Source organism: Ascaphus truei, chromosome 6 (assembly GCF_040206685.1).
Source record: "Ascaphus truei isolate aAscTru1 chromosome 6, aAscTru1.hap1, whole genome shotgun sequence".
In the NCBI taxonomy this organism is placed as follows: Eukaryota; Metazoa; Chordata; class Amphibia; order Anura; family Ascaphidae; genus Ascaphus; species Ascaphus truei.
In genome coordinates this window covers 48,309,065-48,326,509 of record NC_134488.1, presented here as the reverse complement: position 1 = coordinate 48,326,509, position 17,445 = coordinate 48,309,065, and the positions used below count along the sequence as shown (strand labels likewise).

The 17,445-nt window shown below is 49.3% G+C and overlaps 1 protein-coding gene across 1 annotated transcript in view; it reads right to left on the bottom strand.

Annotated features, from left to right (window-relative positions):
• TREH (trehalase) overlaps window positions 1-17,445 on the bottom strand; it is a 43,501-nt gene that overhangs the window by 10,514 nt on the left and 15,542 nt on the right. The window lies entirely within an intron of this gene.

The following is a 17,445-nucleotide window of genomic DNA, read 5'->3' as shown; positions in this document are numbered from 1 at the left end:
TGGCACGGGCGAGGGGGTAATACCGGTATACACATACACGCCCAGAGAGGTAATACCGGTATACACATACACGCCCAGAGAGGTAATACCGGTATACACATACACGCCCAGAGAGGTAATACCGGTATACACACACACACCCAGAGAGGTAATACCGGTATACACATACACGCCCAGAGAGGTAATACCGGTATACACATACACGCCCAGAGAGGTAATACCGGTATACAGATACACGCCCAGAGAGGTAATACCGGTATACACATACACGCCCAGAGAGGTAATACCGGTATACACGTACACGCCCAGAGAGGTAATACCGGTATACACATACACGCCCAGAGAGGTAATACCGGTATACACGTACACGCCCAGAGAGGTAATACCGGTATACACGTACACGCCCAGAGAGGTAATACCGGTATACACATACACGCCCAGAGAGGTAATACCGGTATATACATACACACCCAGAGAGGTAATACCGGTATATACATACACACCCAGAGAGGTAATACCGGTATACACATACACACCCAGAGAGGTAATACAGGTATACACATACACACCCAGAGAGGTAATACCGGTATACACATACACACCCAGAGAGGTAATACCGGTATACACATACACGCCCAGAGAGGTAATACCGGTATACACATACACGCCCAGAGAGGTAATACCGGTATATACATACACACCCAGAGAGGTAATACCGGTAAATACATACACACCCAGAGAGGTAATACCGGTATACACATACACACCCAGAGAGGTTATACCGGTATACACATACACACCCAGAGAGGTAATACCGGTATACACATACACACCCAGAGAGGTAATACCGGTATACACATACACGCCCAGAGAGGTAATACCGGTATATACATACACACCCAGAGAGGTAATACCGGTATACACATACACACCCAGAGAAGGTAATACCGGTATACACATACACGCCCAGAGAGGTAATACCGGTATACACATACACACCCAGAGAGGTAATACCGGTATACACATACACGCCCAGAGAGGTAATACCGGTATACACATACACGCCCAGAGAGGTAATACCGGTATATACATACACACCCAGAGAGGTAATACCGGTATACACATACACGCCCAGAGAGGTAATACCGGTATACACATACACGCCCAGAGAGGTAATACCGGTATACACGTACACACCCAGAGAGGTAATACCGGTATACACGTACACGCCCAGAGAGGTAATACCGGTATACACATACACACCCAGAGAGGTAATACCGGTATACACATACACGCCCAGAGAGGTAATACCGGTATACACATACACACCCAGAGAGGTAATACCGGTATATACATACACACCCAGAGAGGTAATACCGGTATACACATACACGCCCAGAGAGGTAATACCGGTATACACATACACGCCCAGAGAGGTAATACCGGTATACACGTACACACCCAGAGAGGTAATACCGGTATACACGTACACGCCCAGAGAGGTAATACCGGTATACACATACACGCCCAGAGAGATAATACCGGTATACACATACACACCCAGAGAGGTAATACCGGTATACACGTACACGCCCAGAGAGGTAATACCGGTATACACATACACGCGCAGAGAGGTAATACCGGTATACACATACACGCCCAGAGAGGTAATACCGGCATACACATACACGCCCAGAGAGGTAATATCGGTATACACGTACACGCTCAGAGAGGTAATACCGGTATACACATACACGCCCAGAGAGATAATACCGGTATACACATACACGCCCAGAGAGGTAATACCGGTATACACATACACATACACACCCAGAGAGATAATACCGGTATACACATACACGCCCAGAGAGGTAATACCGGAATACACATACACACCCAGAGAGATAATACCGGTAAACACATACACGCCAAGAGAGGTAATACCGGTATACACATACACGCCCAGAGAGGTAATACCGGTATACACGCCCATAGAGGTAATACCGGTATACACATACACGCTCAGAGAGGTAATACCGGTATACACGTACACGCACAGAGAGGTAATACCGGTATACACGTACACGCCCAGAGAGGTAATACCGGTATACACATACACGCCCATAGAGGTAATACCGGTATACACGTACACGCCCAGAGAGGTAATACCGGTATACACATACACGCCCAGAGAGGTAATACCGGTATACACATACACGCCCAGAGAGGTAATACCGGTATACACATACACGCCCAGAGAGGTAATACCGGCATACACGTACACGCCCAGAGAGGTAATACCGGTATACACATACACGCCCAGAGAGGTAATACCGGTATACACGTACACGCCCAGAGAGGTAATACCGGTATACACATACACGCCCATAGAGGTAATACCGGTATACACGTACACGCCCAGAGAGGTAATACCGGTATACACATACACGCCCAGAGAGGTAATACCGGTATACAGACACACATACATGCCCAGAGAGGTAATACCGGTATACACGTACATGCCCAGAGAGGTAATACCGGTATACACATACACGCCCAGAGAGGTAATACCGGTATACACATACACGCCCAGAGAGATAATACCGGTATACACATACACGCCCAGAGAGGTAATACCGGTATACACGTACACGCCCAGAGAGGTAATACCGGTATACAAGTACACGCCCAGAGAGGTAATACCGGTATACACATACACGCCCAGAGAGGTAATACCGGTATACACACACACATACACGCCCAGAGAGGTAATACTGGTATACACGTACATGCCCAGAGAGGTAATACTGGTATACCCATACACGCCCAGAGAGGTAATACCGGTATACAGACACACATACATGCCCAGAGAGGTAATACCGGTATACACGTACACGCCCAGAGAGATAATACCGGTATACAGACACACATACATGCCCAGAGAGGTAATACCGGTATACACATACACGCCCAGAGAGGTAATACCGGTATACACATACACGCCCAGAGAGGTAATACCGGTATACACATACACGCCCAGAGAGGTAATACCGGTATACACATACACGCCCAGAGAGGTAATACCGGTATACACATACACGCCCAGAGAGGTAATACTGGTATAAACATACACGCCCAGAGAGGTAATCTCGGTATACAAGTACACGCCCAGAGAGGTAATACCGGTATACACGTACACGCCCAGAGAGGTAATACCGGTATACACGTACACGCCCAGAGAGGTAATACCGGTATACACATACACGCCCAGAGAGGTAATACCGGTATACACATACACGCCCAGAGAGGTAATACCGGTATACACATACACGCCCAAAGAGGTAATACCGGTATACACATACACGCCCAGAGAGGTAATACCGGTATACACATACACGCCCAGAGAGGTAATACCGGTATACACATACACGCCCAGGGAGGTAATACCAGTATACACATACACGTCCAGAGAGGTAATACCGGTATATACATACACACCCAGAGAGGTAATACCGGTATACACATACACGCCCAGAGAGGTAATACCGGTATACACGTACACGCCCAGGGAGGTAATACCGGTATACACGTACACGTACACGCCCAGAGAGGTAATACCGGTATACACGTACACGCCCAGAGAGGTAATACCGGTATACACGTACACGCCCAGGGAGGTAATACCGGTATACACATACACGTCCAGAGAGGTAATACCGGTATACACGTACACACCCAGAGAGGTAATACCGGTATACACATACACGCCCAGAGAGGTAATACCGGTATACACGTACACGCCCAGAGAGGTAATACCGGTATACACATACACGCCCAGAGAGGTAATACCGGTATATACATACACGCCCAGAGAGGTAATACCGGTATACACATACACGCCCAGAGAGGTAATACCGGTATATACATATACACCCAGAGAGGTAATACCGGTATACACATACACGCCCAGAGAGGTAATACCGGTATACACATACACGCCCAGAGAGGTAATACCGGTATACACGTACACGCCCAGAGAGGTAATACCGGTATACACATACACACCCAGAGAGGTAATACCGGTATACACGTACACGCCCAGAGAGGTAATACCGGTATACACATACACGCCCAGAGAGGTAATACCGGTATACAGACACACATACATGCCCAGAGAGGTAATACCGGTATACACGTACACGCCCAGAGAGGTAATACCGGTATACACATACACGCCCAGAGAGGTAATACCGGTATACACATACACGCCCAGAGAGATAATACCGGTATACACATACACGCCCAGAGAGGTAATACCGGTATACACGTACACGCCCAGAGAGGTAATACCGGTATACAAGTACACGCCCAGAGAGGTAATACCGGTATACACATACACGCCCAGAGAGGTAATACCGGTATACACACACACATACACGCCCAGAGAGGTAATACTGGTATACACGTACATGCCCAGAGAGGTAATACCGGTATACCCATACACGCCCAGAGAGGTAATACCGGTATACAGACACACATACATGCCCAGAGAGGTAATACAGGTATACACACACACATACACGCCCAGAGAGGTAATACTGGTATACACGTACATGCCCAGAGAGGTAATACCGGTATACCCATACACGCCCAGAGAGGTAATACCGGTATACAGACACACATACACGCCCAGAGAGGTAATACCGGTATATACATATACACCCAGAGAGGTAATACCGGTATACACATACACGCCCAGAGAGGTAATACCGGTATACACATACACGCCCAGAGAGGTAATACCGGTATACACGTATACGCCCAGAGAGGTAATACCGGTATACACATACACGCCCATAGAGGTAATACCGGTATACACGTACACGCCCAGAGAGGTAATACCGGTATACAGACACACATACATGCCCAGAGAGGTAATACCGGTATACACGTACACGCCCAGAGAGGTAATACCGGTATACACATACACGCCCAGAGAGGTAATACCGGTATACACATACACGCCCAGAGAGATAATACCGGTATACACATACACGCCCAGAGAGGTAATACCGGTATACACGTACACGCCCAGAGAGGTAATACCGGTATACAAGTACACGCCCAGAGAGGTAATACCGGTATACACATACACGCCCAGAGAGGTAATACCGGTATACACACACACATACACGCCCAGAGAGGTAATACTGGTATACACGTACATGCCCAGAGAGGTAATACCGGTATACCCATACACGCCCAGAGAGGTAATACCGGTATACAGACACACATACATGCCCAGAGAGGTAATACCGGTATACAGACACACATACATGCCCAGAGAGGTAATACCGGTATACACATACACGCCCAGAGAGGTAATACCGGTATACACATACACGCCCAGAGAGGTAATACCGGTATACACATACACGCCCAGAGAGGTAATACCGGTATACACATACACGCCCAGAGAGGTAATACCGGTATACACATACACGCCCAGAGAGGTAATACCGGTATACACATACACGCCCAGAGAGGTAATACTGGTATAAACATACACGCCCAGAGAGGTAATCTCGGTATACATGTACACGCCCAGAGAGGTAATACCGGTATACACGTACACGCCCAGAGAGGTAATACCGGTATACACGTACACGCCCAGGGAGGTAATACCGGTATACACGTACACGTCCAGAGAGGTAATACCGGTATACACGTACACACCCAGAGAGGTAATACCGATATACACATACACGCCCAGAGAGGTAATACCGGTATACACGTACACGCCCAGAGAGGTAATACCGGTATACACGTACACGCCCAGAGAGGTAATACCGGTATATACATACACGCCCAGAGAGTTAATACCGGTATACTAATACACGCCCAGAGAGGTAATACCGGTATATACATACACGCCCAGAGAGGTAATACCGGTATACACATACACGCTCAGAGAGGTAATACCGGTATATACATATACACCCAGAGAGGTAATACCGGTATACACATACACGCCCAGAGAGGTAATACCGGTATACACATACACGCCCAGAGAGGTAATACCGGTATACACATACATGCCCAGAGAGGTAATACCGGTATACACATACACGCCCAGGGAGGTAATACCGGTATACACGTACACGCCCAGAGAGGTAATACCGGTATACACATACACGCCCAGGGAGGTAATAACGGTATACACATACACACCCAGAGAGGTAATACCGGTATTGTCATGGAACAGGTATACCCGTCTACACTTCTGTTTCACCCCCCCCTTTTTCCTCGCAGCCCTGCTTGTCAGCTTATTAGTGCCAGCTGTATGTGTTTGGTTCTGCACACAAACACAGTGCCATTTCCCCTCTCCCAGCAGCTTGCTGTATTAGAGATGCTACATTATTGCTACATGTTGTAGCTTCCCCAGACACTCCTGTGAGTTGCCATGGCAGCCCCAGCCTTTCTCTCAAATGGGCTAGTCTGCTATCTCCCCCTCTGCTCTGCCTACAGATGGTCTGTCCCCAGACTATCTTACTGCCCAGCATACATTGCTTTTTCCTTTCCCACCATTCCTCTGGACTCGTGAGTACCTCGCTGTAACCCCTGTAATGGTGCTGCAGGATTATCTTTTCACCTCCCTTTACTACTAAGCACACACAGAGATTTAGACCTACACCTCTACACAAGCAACTGTATTTACCTGCTTTCCCCAAAATAAAGTAAGAAAAGAAACAGACCTTGTCGTGCTTGGAAAAGAGGGCGAGTTGACACTATCTGAGCTAAGTCATCACCACGTGACCCTCTGGCTTCCAGAATAGTGAAATGATACCGTGTGCCTTACAGACACTTACAGGAGCTGCTACTCCAGACTCCATGACAATATAGAGCAGCCTCTACAGCAGTACAAGCAAGCAGCATACACAGCTAATACAGAGCAGCCTCTACAGCAGACAAAGGAAACACCAAGTAGCTCAAACTGCACACAGCCTACAGCCTGCAGCCTTAACAGCCATGCAGCAGCCTACACTGCACAGCAGCCTTGCAACAAACAGTGCTTCTTACACAATACCTAACTGCCTTTTTCTCTGTCTGAGTCCACCCCCTGCACAGCCCCACAGTGAGGAGCCACCTTCCCACCTACCCCTGCGCACGTCCCCACGGCCAGCGCCATCAAGGGCCACGCCTCCGGACACCCGCCAGGACACGGGTCAGAGCCACCGGACACCTGTGAGTACAGCTACCCCCACGCTGCACGCTGCAGGACACCGCTCGGCATCATCTGAGACAGACGCCCATCGTTGACAAGGTAAAAGACCGCACGCCACACTCACTGGCAAAAGGCCTACACACACCTACAGCATGGCAGAACTCAGAGCCTCACCAGACATCACGCAGGAAAGCGATCACTCAGACACAGAGACCGCTGCGCAAGTGCAACAGGCGCGGGCAGGCGCAAGGCCCAAATGGACAGTCACACTGACACAAAAGGCCCGCGAAAAATATGAGACTGACATTGAAGCACACCGCGAAAGGTTAGAGAAGGCCTGGGAGGACACTGGTCGTGAAATATGTAACGTTGCAAGTACTAGTGATCAGGAGAAATAAATTAGGCAAGCTATAGCCCAATTGAGGTCAAGTCACAAACGTTACCAAATGCTGTCACAAACATATCTCGCATACCTAAAAAGAATTAACACGGAAGAAAGCCTCAGCGAACGTGACCAGCAGGAGGCAACTGACCTGGAGCGTGACGGCTTCGTGCAGACCACTATCACTGAGGCCGAAGACCAGAGAAAGGACCTTTTGCTGGAAACTGCATCACAGCGCTCCAGCACATCCAGACACTCATCAAGGTCAGCAAGATCAGCGCAATCTAACGCGTCCAGCGCAAGCACAAACGCTACCAAGGCGCGAGCCACTGCAGAGGCCGCACGTGCCAGGGCCGAATATAGTCGCAGAGAGGCAGCCATAAGAGCAGGAAGAGCGCGCATAGAAGAGGAGGAACAGACAGCCGCCGCTAATGCTGCCATTGCTGCCGCTAATGCCGCTACGCGTAGGAAAGCCGAATTTGATGCGGAACTAGAGGCACTTAATCAAGAGAAGGAAGCCGCTGCCGCCATAGCCCAAGCCGAAGTCCTAGAAGCAGCCACGCAACAGGATGGCGGGGAGCAACCGTACAGACGGATTGCCTCAGAGGATCCAGTCCGACACACTGAAGACTACGTAAGGAGCCTCTTCAGTGTAAACACCAGCGCACCATCTCAACACGAAGGGAGTGACTCCACAGACACCGAAGACTCGCTAGGACCACGAGGAGAAGACGCTGCTCCGTCAATGGCACATGCTGCCTGGGATAGCCACGGCCGCAACAGTGATCCACACGCCAGAGCGCACACGGATGCACCACAACATGCTCGCAATCCAGGTACACCCACACGGGAGAAAACAGCCCCTCACACTAGCCAGCAGCCATCACGCGTCCACGCCAAGGAAGAGGCGACCGCACAGACCGTCCCAGCAACTACCTCAGAACGGGACAAAGACGCCGATGCCTCAGGTCTGACAGACATAGCCAAGTACATGATCCGGCGTGACCTGGTGCACGCAGGACTCATCGGCTTCAACGACCACCCTGAGAACTACCGGACGTGGAAGTTCACGTTCAAGGATGCAATCGACAGCTTGGACTTCTCAGCAAGGGAAGAGCTCAACCTGTTAGTCAAGTTCCTGGGGAACGAATCCAGAGAGTACGCAAAAAGACTGCATACCACAAACGCGCGTCAACCCCAAGTATGTCTGGACCTAGTGTGGGAAAGGCTGGAAGAGTCCTACGGCAGACCCGAAGCAGTCGAGGATTCGCTCTTCAAAAGAGTCGAAAGCTTCCCCAAGATCACAACTAAAGACTACTCGAAGTTACGAGATCTTGGAGACCTGCTGCAAGAACTGGAGTTCACAAGGAAAGACCATTCCTTAATAGGTCTCAACGTCCTAGACTCAGCTCGTGGAGTGAGACCCATCCTGGAGAAGCTACCCTTCAACCTCCAAGAAAAATGGATCTCACAAGGCTCCAAATACAAAAGGGAGAAGCAAGTCGTCTACCCCCATTCTCCGTTTTCTTGAGCTTCATTCGCGAAGCAGCAAGGACGAGGAACGACTCCAGCTTCTTCTTAGGTGCGCAAACCACATACAGTGCAAGCAGCCTGAGGAACGAGAGACCAGCGACGAGATATGGTAACCCCCAAACACCCATCTCGACTCGCAGGACGGACGTGCCTCCCACGACCCAAACTACTCCCGATCAGTCGGTCGCCGGAGACAAGGAACCAAGGGACCCAAACAGGGAATGTCCCATACACAAGAAGCCACACCCACTCAACAAGTGCTTTGGGTTCAGGATGAAGTCCCTAGAGGAACGCAAGAGGTTACTTGGAGAATTCGGAGTTTGCTTCAAGTGCTGCGGTTCCACGACTCACCTAGCCAGGGACTGTAAGGAAGAGATCAAATGCACAGAGTGCGAAAGTGACAAGCACGTGACAGCGTTACACCCAGAGGCGATGACACTCCACCAACTCAAGAACCCATCCTCCATAGCGGAGCATGGCGGGGAGAAAGAAGAAGGAGAGTCAACGTCCGTCACATCTCAGCGCACTGAGGTTTGCGGAAAAGAAGGTGACAAAATGTCCTGCTCCAAAATATGCCTTGGCGCAGTGCACCCCCAGGGACAACCTGAGAAGGCCATTCGGATGTACGCAATCCTCGACGACCAGAGCAACCGATCGCTGGTCAGGTCAGAGTTCTTCGACATGTTTAACATACAAGACGGTGCTTCTCTTTACACTCTCAGAACGTGCGCAGGGCGAATGGAGACCACAGGGAGAAGAGTGAATGGCTACACCATATGCTCAATAGACGGCAAAGTGAACATGCCCCTTCCCACACTCATCGAGTGCAACCACATGGCCACAAACAGGGACGAGATTCCCACACCAGACGTGGCACTCCATTACCCCCACCTCAAAAGAATAGCCAACCACATCCGGCCGATAGAACAAGGCGCCAAGATCCTGCTGCTGCTCGGTAGGGACATCATGAGGGTACATAAAGTCCGTAAACAGCATAATGGACCCCACAACGCGCCATACGCCCAAAGACTTGACCTAGGATGGATGATAGTGGGCAACTCGTGCACCAACAAAGAGCACGGGCAAGACTACGTTGATGCCCGCAGAACGGTGGTGACAGAATGTGGACACACATCTCTCTCTGAACCATGTCTTGGCCATCTCCAAGTGACCGAAGGGCCAAGTGAAGAGAAAAGACAAGGTCATACCCCTGAGACCAACAAAGACATCCTCACGCCGATGGGATGCGACAATGGCTTAGGATGCTCAGCAGTCCAGACAGCCAAGGATGATGAGTCGATTCCACCGAAGGAAGAGAGTAACCTCCCAAAGGTGACCGACAAAGGGATCGTCCAAAAAACAATAAACAATCAGACAATACTCCCGCGAGCAATGGCACAACTAAGACGTACAGTTGTTCCTCTCCACAGAGTATCAAGCAACAGAGCAACCAACTGCCACGGCTGGCATAGCCGCAAAAGATTGCGCCCCACAGGTGAAGCCACAGTGTCAAAAGGACTGTCCTCTCACACATAAAGGGTTTTACTAGGGCAAAAGAGACTGTTCTTCGTTATGTCCGGGGAGACAATAACCTCCCGATGGTAGTCAACAAAGAGACACGAAAGCGCTTAACCAAATTACGGGGAGATGTTCTCGTGCAAGAGGAATGCACCAATGACCTACGGTGCACAGCGTTCCAGACAACAAGGGACGATGACAAGCAAACATCATCAAGGGAAGATAGAGGATTCCCGAAGTTAACAGTCAAGGAGCTCTCTAAAGACGGACTAAGCAGTTGGGTGACTCCGCTACCATTCCGTTCACCAAGAAGGCGCTTCCCAAACAATGGAGAACGTGCCATCTCTAGGTTCACTTCGCACCTCTGCGACCTACAAAGGGAACCAGAGACCAAAAACAACCTTGTGGCCTTCATCCAAAAGATATTCCTCACCGGCCACGCAAAGCCAGCACCTCTAATGGAGGAAGGTGAAGAATGTCGGTACCTCCAATCACCTGGGGCCTACCACCATCAGGAACCCGATCAAATCCGGGTAATGTTCAACCCCAGCACTCAGCTTCAGGGAGTCTCTCTGAGAGACGCCCTCTTTACTGGACTAGATTCGACAACCAGTCTTCAAGAAGTGTTGTTCCGCTTCCGCAAGGAACCAAACGCCATCTCCTTCTGCCGAACGCCAGGCGATAGAGCGACAAGCTACCACGACTGGTGCACTTACAAGGGGATGTGCTCTGTGGATAAAACTACAGAGAAAAAAGAACTGTTTTCTCACAAGGCTAAAAGGAAACAGTGCCAGAGACTCTTACAAAAGACATTGCGTTGCATCAAGCTAACCAAGAGCTGTGCATCCACCCGGCTTCCCTTACTGGAAGGTTGGCCAAAGGACTTTGACGCCAGTGGTAACGGCCGGTATCACCTTGCTATGAGAATATGGACCTTTGCATTGTTATATTATGTTTGCATTGCACATATGTTCCACATAGCTTGTTATATAGTGGTATCTACAGATACCAGACGGGGAGTGTCATGGAACAGGTATACCCCTGTCTACACTTCTGTTTCACCCCCCCTTTTTCCTCGCAGCCCTGCTTGTCAGCTTATTAGTGCCAGCTGTATGTGTTTGGTTCTGCACACAAACACAGTGCCATTTCCCCTCTCCCAGCAGCTTGCTGCATTAAAGATGCTACATTATTGCTACATGTTGTAGCTTCCCCAGACACTCCTGTGAGTTGCCATGGCAGCCCCAGCCTTTCTCTCAAATGGGCTCGTCTGCTTTCTCCCCCTCTGCTCTGCCCACAGATGGTCTGTCCCCAGACTATCTTACTACCCAGCATACATTGCTTTTTCCTTTTCCACCATTCCTCTGGACTCGTGAGTACCTCGCTGTTACCCCTGTAATGGTGCTGCAGGATTATCTTTTCACCTCCCTTTACTACTAAGCACACACAGAGATTTAGACCTACACCTCTACACAAGCAACTGTATTTACCTACTTTCTCCAAAATAAAGTAAGAAAAGAAACAGACCTTGTCGTGCTTGGAAAAGAGGGCGAGTTGACACTATCTGAGCTAAGTCATCACCACGTGACCCTATGGCTTCCAGAATAGGTATACACATACACGCCCAGAGAGGTAATACCGGTATACACATACACGCCCAGAGGTTATACCGGTATACACATACACACCCAGAGAGATAATACCGGTATAAACATACACGCCCAGAGAGGTAATACCGGTATACACATACACGCCCAGAGAGATAATACCGGTATACACATACACGCCCAGAGAGGTAATACCGGTATACACATACACGCCCAGAGAGGTAATACCGGTATACACACACGCCCAGAGAGGTAATACCGGTATACACATACACTCCCAGAGAGATAATACCGGTATACAAATACACGCCCAGAGAGGTAATACCGGTATACACATACACTCCCAGAGAGGTAATACCTGTATACACATACACGCCCAGATATGTAATACCGGTATACACATACACGCCCAGAGAGGTAATACCGGTATACACGTACACGCCCAGAGAGGTAATACCGGTATACACGTACACGCCCAGAGAGGTAATACCGGTATACACGTACACGCCCAGAGAGGTAATACCGGTATACACATACACGCCCAGAGAGGTAATACCGGTATACACGTACACGCCCAGAGAGGTAATACCGGTATACACGTACACGCCCAGAGAGGTAATACCGGTATACACGTACACGCCCAGAGAGGTAATACCGGTATACACGTACACGCCCAGAGAGGTAATACCGGTATACACATAAACGCCCAGAGAGGTAATACCGGTATACACGTACACGCCCAGAGAGGTAATACCGGTATACACATACACGCCCAGAGAGGTAATACCGGTATACACGTACACGCCCAGAGAGGTAATACCGGTATACACGTACACGCCCAGAGAGGTAATACCGGTATACACGTACACGCCCAGAGAGGTAATACCGGTATACACATACACGCCCAGAAAGGTAAGACCGGTATACACATACACGCCCAGAGAGGTAATACCGGTATACACGTACACGCCCAGAGAGGTAATACCGGTTTACACGTACACGCCCAGAGAGATAATACCGGTATACACGTACACGCCCAGAGAGGTAATACCGGTTTACACGTACACGCCCAGAGAGATAATACCGGTATACACATACACGCCCAGAGAGGTAATATCGGTATACACGTACACGCCCAGAGAGGTAATACCGGTATACACGTACACGCCCAGAGAGATAATACCGGTATACACATACACGCCCAGAGAGGTAATATCGGTATACACGTACACGCCCAGAGAGGTAATACCGGTATACACATACACGCCCAGAGAGGTAATACCGGTATACACATACACGCCCAGAGAGGTAATACCGGTATACACGTACACGCCCAGAGAGGTAATACCGGTATACACATACACGCCCAGAGAGGTAATACCGTTATACACACACACGCCCAGAGAGGTAATACCGGTATACACATACACGCCCAGAGAGGTAATACCGGTATACACGTACACGCCCAGAGAGGTAATACCGGTATACACACACATACACCCAGAGAGGTAATACCGGTATACACGTACACGCCCAGAGAGGTAATACCGGTATACACGTACACGCCCAGAGAGGTAATACCGGTATACACATACACGCCCAGAGAGGTAATACCGGTATACACGTACACGCCCAGAGAGGTAATACCGGTATACACGTACACGCCCAGAGAGGTAATACCGGTATACACGTACACGCCCAGAGAGGTAATACCGGTATACACGTACACGCCCAGAGAGGTAATACCGGTATACACGTACACGCCCAGAGAGGTAATACCGGTATACACATACACGCCCAGAGAGATAATACCGGTATACACGTACACGTCCAGAGAGGTAATACCGGTATACACATACACGCCCAGAGAGGTAATACCAGTATACACGTACACGCCCAGAGAGGTAATACCGGTATACACGTACACGCCCAGAGAGGTAATACCGGTATACACGTACACGCCCAGAGAGGTAATACCGGTATACACGTACACGCCCAGAGAGGTAATACCGGTATACACGTACACGCCCAGAGAGGTAATACCGGTATACACATACACGCCCAGAGAGGTAATATCGGTATACACGTACACGCCCAGAGAGGTAATACCGGTATACACATACACGCCCAGAGAGGTAATACCGGTATACACATACACGCCCAGAGAGGTAATACCGGTATACACGTACACGCCCAGAGAGGTAATACCGGTATACACATACACGCCCAGAGAGGTAATACCGTTATACACACACACGCCCAGAGAGGTAATACCGGTATACACATACACGCCCAGAGAGGTAATACCGGTATACAAGTACACGCCCAGAGAGGTAATACCGGTATACACATTCACGCCCAGAGAGGTAATACCGGTATACACATACACGCCCAGAGAGGTAATATCGGTATACACGTACACGCCCAGAGAGGTAATACCGGTTTACACGTACACGCCCAGAGAGATAATACCGGTATACACATACACGCCCAGAGAGGTAATACCGGTATACACATACACGCCCAGAGAGGTAATACCGATATACACATACACGCCCAGAGAGGTAATACCGGTATACACATACACGCCCAGAGAGGTAATACCGGTATACACACACATACACCCAGAGAGGTAATACCAGTATACACATACACGTCCAGAGAGGTAATACCGGCATACACATACACGCCCAGAGAGGTAATACCGGTATACACATACACGCCCAGAGAGGTAATACCGGTATACACATACACGCCCAGAGAGGTAATACCGGTATACACATACACGCCCAGAGAGGTAATACCGGTATACACATACACACCCAGAGAGGTAATACCGGTATACACATACACGCCCAGAGAGGTAATACCGGTATACACATACACGCCCAGAGAGGTAATACCGGTATACACACACATACACCCAGAGAGGTAATACCGGTATACACATACACGCCCAGAGAGGTAATACCGGCATACACGTACACGCCCAGAGAGGTAATACCGGTATACACATACACGCCCAGAGAGGTAATACCGGTATACACGTACACGCCCATAGAGGTAATACCGGTATACACATACACGCCCAGAGAGGTAATACCGGTATACACATACACGCCCAGAGAGGTAATACCGGTATACACACACACGCCCAGAGAGGTAATACCGGTATACACATACACGCCCAGAGAGGTAATACCGGTATACACATACACGCCCAGAGAGGTAATACCGGTATATACATACACACCCAGAGAGGTAATACCGGTATATACATACACGCCCAGAGAGGTAATACCGGTATACACATACACACCCAGAGAGGTAATACCGGTATACACATACACTCCCAGAGAGGTAATACCGGTATACACATACACTCCCAGAGAGGTAATACCGGTATACACATACACTCCCAGAGAGGTAATACCGGTATACACATACACGCCCAGAGAGGTAATACCGGTATACACATACACTCCCAGAGAGGTAATACCGGTATACACATACACGCCCAGAGAGGTAATACCGGTATACACATACACGCCCAGAGAGGTAATACCGGTATACACACACGCCCAGAGAGGTAATACCGGTATACACATACACGCCCAGAGAGGTAATACCGGTATACACATACACGCCCAGAGAGGTAATACCGGTATACACATACACTCCCTGAGAGGTAATACCGGTATACACATACACGCCCAGAGAGGTAATACCGGTATACACATACACGCCCAGAGAGATAATACCGGTATACGCGTACACGCCCAGAGAGGTAATACCGGTATACACATACACTCCCAGAGAGGTAATACCGGTATACACATACACGCCCAGAGAGGTAATACCGGTATATACATACACACCCAGAGAGGTAATACCGGTATACACATACACGCCCAGAGAGGTAATACCGGTATACACATACACACCCAGAGAGGTAATACCGGTATACACATACACGCCCAGAGAGATAATACCGGTATATACACATACACACCCAGAGAGGTAATACCGGTATACACATACACGCCCAGAGAGGTAATACCGGTATATACATACACACCCAGAGAGGTAATACCGGTATACACATACACGCCTAGAGAGGTAATACCGGTATACACATACACACCCAGAGAGGTAATACCGGTATACACATACACGCCCAGAGAGATAATACCGGTATATACACATACACACCCAGAGAGGTAATACCGGTATACACATACACGCCCAGAGAGGTAATACCGGTATACACATACACGCCCAGAGAGGTAATACCGGTATACACATACACGCCCAGAGAGGTAATACCGATATACACATACACGCCCAGAGAGATAATACCGGTATACACGTACACGTCCAGAGAGGTAATACCGGTATACACATACACACCCAGAGAGGTAATACCGGTATACACACACACGCCCAGAGAGGTAATACCGGTATACACACACACGCCCAGAGAGGTAATACCGATATATACACATACACACCCAGAGAGGTAATACCGGTATACACATACACGCCCAGAGAGGTAATACCGGTATACACACACACGCCCAGAGAGGTAATACCGATATATACACATACACACCCAGAGAGGTAATAACGGTATACACATACACGCCCAGAGAGGTAATACCGGCATACACATACACGCCCAGAGAGGTAATACCGGTATACACATACACGCCCAGAGAGGTAATACCGGTATATACATACACACCCAGAGAGGTAATACCGGTATACACGTACACGCCCAGAGAGCTAATACCGGTATACACGTACACGTCCAGAGAGGTAATACCGGTATACACATACACACCCAGAGAGGTAATACCGGTATACACACACACGCCCAGAGAGGTAATACCGGTATACACACACACGCCCAGAGAGGTAATACCGATATATACACATACACACCCAGAGAGGTAATACCGGTATACACATACACGCCCAGAGAGGTAATACCGGTATATACATACACACCCAGAGAGGTAATACCGGTATACACGTACACGCCCAGAGAGCTAATACCGGTATACACGTACACGTCCAGAGAGGTAATACCGGTATACACATACACACCCAGAGAGGTAATACCGGTATACACACACACGCCCAGAGAGGTAATACCGGTATACACACACACGCCCAGAGAG